This window comes from Hevea brasiliensis, chromosome 9, assembly GCF_030052815.1.
Source record: "Hevea brasiliensis isolate MT/VB/25A 57/8 chromosome 9, ASM3005281v1, whole genome shotgun sequence".
NCBI lineage: Eukaryota > Viridiplantae > Streptophyta > Magnoliopsida > Malpighiales > Euphorbiaceae > Hevea > Hevea brasiliensis.
This window is the reverse complement of record NC_079501.1, coordinates 17032549-17040883: the sequence shown is the minus strand read 5'-3', so window position 1 is coordinate 17040883 and position 8335 is coordinate 17032549. Positions and strand designations below refer to the sequence as shown.

The 8335-nt window shown below is 33.7% G+C and overlaps 1 pseudogene; it reads right to left on the bottom strand.

Annotated features, from left to right (window-relative positions):
• Positions 1-287: 287 nt before the first annotated feature.
• Positions 288-8099, bottom strand: LOC110658242 (syntaxin-112-like; annotated as a pseudogene).
• Positions 8100-8335: the final 236 nt, after the last annotated feature.

The following is an 8335-nucleotide window of genomic DNA, read 5'->3' as shown; positions in this document are numbered from 1 at the left end:
ATGACGTAATGAAAAATAATATTCTGCTGAGGGGGAAATGCTATAATTATTAGTTCATGCATTCAACATTTCTACAATTTTTTTTTTTAAAAAAAAATACTCTATCCATTTGTTTTTATTTATTATTTCTTAAAAGTTATTTTATTTAAAATTATATGTAATTTTGAGAAAATTAAGAGTATTAATTAATTTTTTATAATTTTACTTTATTTGAAGGCATGTAAAACCCATGAGAAAGAGGCCCACCTGCTATATACAAATTATCTTCCAAATTTCTGCTCAAAATAGAAGATCCCTCCCAGAATTAGAAAAATTCTAGCTGCACATGATTGTACAGAGCCCAAGAGGCAACACTCTGAACTTGAAAGTCGTCAAATAAAAATCTAATAATCCCTCATGAAGCTAACGTTGAAACGATACAAACCAAAAGTATGATCACCATCACAGCCCAATACCAATAATTCCAAGCCTTCCTCTTCACCTTTATCTGATTGGCATGGTAAAGACTGCTGGTTCCTCCGCTGATGAAAGTGTCCTGCATTAGCCACATTTTCTTCAATATCATCCATCTTCTCCCTTTGTGTTTCAACAATAACAGCCATATCAAGAAACACCTGGTGCAGCTTCGTCAAGCTTCTCTGTATTTCCATCAGAACCTTATGCATCTCTTTACCCTTCACATCTACTCCTGCTTTCCCTGAAAATATTTTAACTTCCCCACCTCCTCGCTGGGTTCCTCTCCAGTTGCTGTATACTACCGTCTCTTGAGATTACCTTTGTAATCTGATAAAAATCTTCTCTCTCAGGAACTGAAACTTGTTCATCATCTCCCTCAGTTTAACCCTTAAGCCATTGGTGACTGATATCCTTGTCCTATCAACAAGACTACCTTCTTTATACAGTTCTGATATTCTGGGATTGATTTCGTTGGATTGGTCAAGTGATTCCAGCCTTGCTTTGATAATCTTCGCCTTTCTAAGAACTGCAACGCTGTCTGTTTCCATTCTGTCTCTCAGGCCACGGAGAACTTTGGCACTAGATTGGACTTGGACTCTTGATCAAGAGCACGAAGATCAAACAAGAGATTATTTATCTCTTCCATTTCATCCTTGATTGCAGCAACGTCTTGGAAGAACTGAGAGAAGTTTGATTCATCTGCAGGGTTGAGACATCCAGATTCCATGTCAACTTCGAGTTCAAGATCCTTCTGGGATTGCCTTTTCGGTTCCATATAACTTAAGAACGATTTTGTCATTAGCCATTAGGTCATTCATCTTTGCAAGAATTTTGCAAAAACACCAGCAAAACAAATTCAGCAGACATCAAAAACAGAAGAACCCAGAATTGCTCAGACATAAAGTCAGAGAAACAGAGAGCTACATTGCCTTAACGGCAAGACAAGGAGATTTTGGATGGAAGATGGCTTTGTAGAATGAAAAGGAAGTATGCCTCAAAACCGATTCAAAATTCTTGAGATAGTACACAAAGTTCTTGAGTAACACTACACTAAATGGAAAGAATGGACGTCAAATTCTGAAGAAACCATGAGATTCTCTAGTTTCAAAGTTGGGTTTTGAAATTAAAAAAAAAAAGAAAAAAAAAAAAAGAAAACTAACCCATCAATCTTGGCAAGTAAATGGGTGTTGTAAATCGCAAAGAAGCCAAGAAAATTCAGAAAAATACAGAGAAAGCATGGAGAAACTATTACCTCTTGCTCTCTCTTTCTTCTGATGCGTGATTGAAACCAAAGGAGAGAACACTTGAAATTTGGGGTTAAAAGAGGGGATGAATGGAAGAGTGTGGTTCCGTTTTCTTACAACAGAGTTTTTGAAAGCATTTAAAATTCAGTTGCGTAAGAATGATAGCCGCTAAACTATGGAGCTGCTGCAACTCCGCCAAAATAGCTCAATTAACGCATTGCTCAGAAAACGACAACATTTTATACTAGGAGAAATTTTTTTTAACAAAATCTTTAATGATTACTTAGAATTTACATGCAAACTTCACCGTTAAAATATTTAATTATGATAATTTTTTTAGCAAAAACTCATTTTGTAATGTCTATTACTATCATTATATATATATATATATATATATATATATATATATATATATATATATATATATATATATATATATATTCCTTTGTACAATATTTTTTAAATTAATTTTATGTCAATAAAAGGTTAGCATTTATGGTTAAAAAAAGGGTCAGAAATATTAGTTTAGTAAATATTTAAGTCTAATAAATTGCAAAATATATATTTAATATTTTAATTTTATTCAATTAGTTATCAATTTTGTAAATAAAAAATCATAATCAAGTCTATCTATTATGTTAATAAAGTTTTAATATTTATTTTTTCAACCCTAATCAAAATAGGGTTTATACTAATCAATATTAGGCCTAATAAGACCTAAAAAGAGATGCAATTGCTGTCTCCCCTCACATTAGTCTGATTACAGATCAATGTGCTACTTGAAATGAGGAAACTGTGCTCTCAGATACAACAGTTGCAGTGAAAAAAAGATACATTGATCTGTATTTACATTTCGGCTGATGTTGCCAAAATTCCAATGTTAGATGATACAACTTCAACACCTGAATTTGAAAGTGATATTTGACTTGAAGATTGCAGTGATTACAAAATCTCCTGCACAATCGGTTAATCAATTTTAAGAGGAAAGAATCTTGGTATGTTTTATTTATGTGGAAAATTTACACAACTGTATCGAGTTATTAGCATTTCAGTACAGGAAGCTGTACAGATCATTTCACAGCATTTTTATAAAGACATCTTCTATATCCTCAGCCGTATTTTTCCAAGTGGATTGTTATCTCCAGACGCCTCAGCATATGATTAGAGATTGGCTTTCCTTTCTATGCTACTTCTTGTTTTTCGCCTTCTCAGCCTCAAGCCTCCTTAACGTAGTAGAACTGATCTTATCTCCACTAGATTCTTCAGAAACTAGATCTACAACTTCAATCTGCACAAGATCCATACTTCAAGGGTCTAATCTTACAATATTTTAAAGAACCATACAAGTATTTTTACAATTTCACATTAGACATCTTAGTACATGCAAACATGCATGAACTGGAAACTCAAACCTTTAGAAGTGGCAAGCCCTTGTCAGCCCTCTTCTTATTAACAGACAGCCCACCTGGTACTGTCTCCTTGCTGCCTCAAAACCAACAATTGGTCAAAATTCAAAAATAATTCTGCCACATTTTAAAGGTGGAGTATAAAGAATATAACAAGCCCCCTAGAGTAAGTTAAAGTTGCATAGTTAATGTTTACTTTCCTTTATTTTACAGAAACCAAGTTTAATGACCACAAATACCATTACAACAATTGAAATTTTAAGCAACTGGGCAGGCATGATCTATATCAACTCCTAGGCAACACAGAATAGGACCAAATTAATAACTATAATAATTCAATAGTATACAGAATAATATGATGAAGACGATGATTGAGGCCCTGATGAAAACCAAGAAAACATAAGAAACAAATGCAAGAACAACTGACCTCACAACTATAGCCTCCAAGTTTTCATCAACAATTGAAGGTCCATATGGATCAATAATAGGTTCAACTTGCACTACAAGTTCTGGTTTAATAGACTGCACAAAGATTTGAAAGAAAACAGATGATCATTCGCCAATCATAAAATGGGGCAAAAAGGCTTCTTAGAGATGCAAGAATGCCAACTGCCAAATGAATCCACCTTGACCATTACACTGTATGTTAACTTTAGATTCCATGGATGACTGTTCACATCATTTACAATTTTGCTACCTGGTCTAGAGCCAATTCCAGTTTCAATTAAAAAATATAAAACACTGGCATTAGCTGCTCTCCATTATTATATTACAAATCATTTTTTTCACACAATGCAAACCATCATCAGTCTAAAAGATACCAAGACATCAGGAGAAGGATAATGGAAAACGCAAGAATCACAATAGATTAACCTCTCATGCATCCCTTGACACATCACTCGTTACTGTTGTTGGAAATCAACTCTTTGTCTAGTTTATGAAACTAGCCCCTACATTTCATAAAGAAAAAAGAAAAAAGAAAAAAAGAGGCACAAACCAGTTGGGTTTTGAAATTAAAAAAAAAAAGAAAAAAAAAAAAAGAAAACTAACCCATCAATCTTGGCAAGTAAATGGGTGTTGTAAATCGCAAAGAAGCCAAGAAAATTCAGAAAAATACAGAGAAAGCATGGAGAAACTATTACCTCTTGCTCTCTCTTTCTTCTGATGCGTGATTGAAACCAAAGGAGAGAACACTTGAAATTTGGGGTTAAAAGAGGGGATGAATGGAAGAGTGTGGTTCCGTTTTCTTACAACAGAGTTTTTGAAAGCATTTAAAATTCAGTTGCGTAAGAATGATAGCCGCTAAACTATGGAGCTGCTGCAACTCCGCCAAAATAGCTCAATTAACGCATTGCTCAGAAAACGACAACATTTTATACTAGGAGAAATTTTTTTTAACAAAATCTTTAATGATTACTTAGAATTTACATGCAAACTTCACCGTTAAAATATTTAATTATGATAATTTTTTTAGCAAAAACTCATTTTGTAATGTCTATTACTATCATTATATATATATATATATATATATATATATATATATATATATATATATATATATATATATATATATATTCCTTTGTACAATATTTTTTAAATTAATTTTATGTCAATAAAAGGTTAGCATTTATGGTTAAAAAAAGGGTCAGAAATATTAGTTTAGTAAATATTTAAGTCTAATAAATTGCAAAATATATATTTAATATTTTAATTTTATTCAATTAGTTATCAATTTTGTAAATAAAAAATCATAATCAAGTCTATCTATTATGTTAATAAAGTTTTAATATTTATTTTTTCAACCCTAATCAAAATAGGGTTTATACTAATCAATATTAGGCCTAATAAGACCTAAAAAGAGATGCAATTGCTGTCTCCCCTCACATTAGTCTGATTACAGATCAATGTGCTACTTGAAATGAGGAAACTGTGCTCTCAGATACAACAGTTGCAGTGAAAAAAAGATACATTGATCTGTATTTACATTTCGGCTGATGTTGCCAAAATTCCAATGTTAGATGATACAACTTCAACACCTGAATTTGAAAGTGATATTTGACTTGAAGATTGCAGTGATTACAAAATCTCCTGCACAATCGGTTAATCAATTTTAAGAGGAAAGAATCTTGGTATGTTTTATTTATGTGGAAAATTTACACAACTGTATCGAGTTATTAGCATTTCAGTACAGGAAGCTGTACAGATCATTTCACAGCATTTTTATAAAGACATCTTCTATATCCTCAGCCGTATTTTTCCAAGTGGATTGTTATCTCCAGACGCCTCAGCATATGATTAGAGATTGGCTTTCCTTTCTATGCTACTTCTTGTTTTTTCGCCTTCTCAGCCTCAAGCCTCCTTAACGTAGTAGAACTGATCTTATCTCCACTAGATTCTTCAGAAACTAGATCTACAACTTCAATCTGCACAAGATCCATACTTCAAGGGTCTAATCTTACAATATTTTAAAGAACCATACAAGTATTTTTACAATTTCACATTAGACATCTTAGTACATGCAAACATGCATGAACTGGAAACTCAAACCTTTAGAAGTGGCAAGCCCTTGTCAGCCCTCTTCTTATTAACAGACAGCCCACCTGGTACTGTCTCCTTGCTGCCTCAAAACCAACAATTGGTCAAAATTCAAAAATAATTCTGCCACATTTTAAAGGTGGAGTATAAAGAATATAACAAGCCCCCTAGAGTAAGTTAAAGTTGCATAGTTAATGTTTACTTTCCTTTATTTTACAGAAACCAAGTTTAATGACCACAAATACCATTACAACAATTGAAATTTTAAGCAACTGGGCAGGCATGATCTATATCAACTCCTAGGCAACACAGAATAGGACCAAATTAATAACTATAATAATTCAATAGTATACAGAATAATATGATGAAGACGATGATTGAGGCCCTGATGAAAACCAAGAAAACATAAGAAACAAATGCAAGAACAACTGACCTCACAACTATAGCCTCCAAGTTTTCATCAACAATTGAAGGTCCATATGGATCAATAATAGGTTCAACTTGCACTACAAGTTCTGGTTTAATAGACTGCACAAAGATTTGAAAGAAAACAGATGATCATTCGCCAATCATAAAATGGGGCAAAAAGGCTTCTTAGAGATGCAAGAATGCCAACTGCCAAATGAATCCACCTTGACCATTACACTGTATGTTAACTTTAGATTCCATGGATGACTGTTCACATCATTTACAATTTTGCTACCTGGTCTAGAGCCAATTCCAGTTTCAATTAAAAAATATAAAACACTGGCATTAGCTGCTCTCCATTATTATATTACAAATCATTTTTTTCACACAATGCAAACCATCATCAGTCTAAAAGATACCAAGACATCAGGAGAAGGATAATGGAAAACGCAAGAATCACAATAGATTAACCTCTCATGCATCCCTTGACACATCACTCGTTACTGTTGTTGGAAATCAACTCTTTGTCTAGTTTATGAAACTAGCCCCTACATTTCATAAAGAAAAAAGAAAAAAGAAAAAAAGAGGCACAAACCATTCTTTTTTAATTGAAACTTTGAAAATGAAAAACAGAACATTCTTCGTCTTGCTTAATACCTTGATGTAATTTTCAACACTTCGCATCCTTTCCTCAATTGACTGTATCAAGTCAGCAAACTGCAGAAGCAGAAATTTCTAATCACTATAAATCTCTACTGCATGTCAGAGAAGGTACATTCGAATCATAAAAGCATTTGCTTTGCATTGCATATAACAATGAATTCATAGCAGCCACAAGAGTTCAGTACGCATAGCAGTCCCTAAGGGCCAAGAAAAAAACATATTATTTTCATTGTTGGTTAAATAAAATCACAGTGATCATTATAACTTTTCAGATAAATTAATATTAAAACAAGTTAAAATTATTGAATAGTACTGGCTTCTAATCTAAGGGCTGACCGCAAGATAGGTCTCAGTTAATTGGACAAAAAGGATAAGAAAACCACCCTGAAATGAACAGCAATAATATTCTAATGATTATGGATATTTGTTCAAACTGGGGATTTGTAACTCAATACCTGACAAAAAATGGACTGTGAGGTATGTATTCTGATTTGGTCGATTGGCTCTACTATATGAATCTCAGCTACTCGAGAAAATGCAAAACACAAAACAGAAATTTCAAAGATAGAACTCTTAACACATGAGGCTAACAAGTCGAACGCACAGAATAATTGAGAACCGCAATGGCCAAACCACTTGGGACTTCCAAAACAAAAAGAGCTACTCTCGGGTGATGGTATGTGGCCCGCACATGGAGTTCTTGGTTACTTGAAACGTGTAACCTTAAAGAGGAAGGTCATAAAAGCTCACCAACTGAAGTAGCTAAGGCTCACCAACTGAAGTAGCTAAGGAAGCCAAAAAAGAAGAGAGAGAGAGAGAGAGAGAGAGATTTCTAGTAAAAAATCACATGGAAAGAAATTGGAAGATGAACTTCAACTAACCTGCTTGTTAGTTAACATAGGGCCGTCACAAACTCCAATAACAATCCGCTCCCTCGCCAGCTCCGCCGACGCCTACTATTTTACTCATCATCAAAACATTTTTCCCAAATAAAATATATCAATTAACTAAAAAAAATATATATATATATATCTTTTGTAGTGTCATTCTTCAATCGAGCTTGGAACCCTAATGAGAGAGAGCGGGAGGGATACCTTAAGAAAAAGGCGATGGCCGTCGTGCAAACGATCGAAGGTGCCGCCGAGAACCACCGCTCCGTACGTATTTGGCGGTGATATCTTGGAATTAACCATAGAATCGCCTAGTATCGACATTTATTTGGAATTAGAAGCTGTGAATAGTAGCAGAAGCAAGCGGCGAGAGAGAGAGAGAGAGAGAGAGAGAGAGAGAAGCGCGTGTAGATTTAAAGGGGAGAAAAAAAATTATTAAAAGAAATTTCAGGTTATTTTTGTAAAAATTTCAAATACATGGTTTATTGGATTAGCTAACGAACCTGGACATTTTCTGAGGTCACATTTTCCGTCCGGTGGAGGACGCTGAGAGAGAGAGAGAGAGAGAGAGAGAGAGAAAGACAAAAAGGGAAATAACGATTAATGTTAGAGAAATAAAAACTAAATAAATCGTTTGTCATCATTCACCGTTTGTTCAAATTTCAATCGCTATATTTAAACAGAATAGTAATTGCATTTCAGCAATTTTTTGTGCTGACTAATTTTTTGTTAT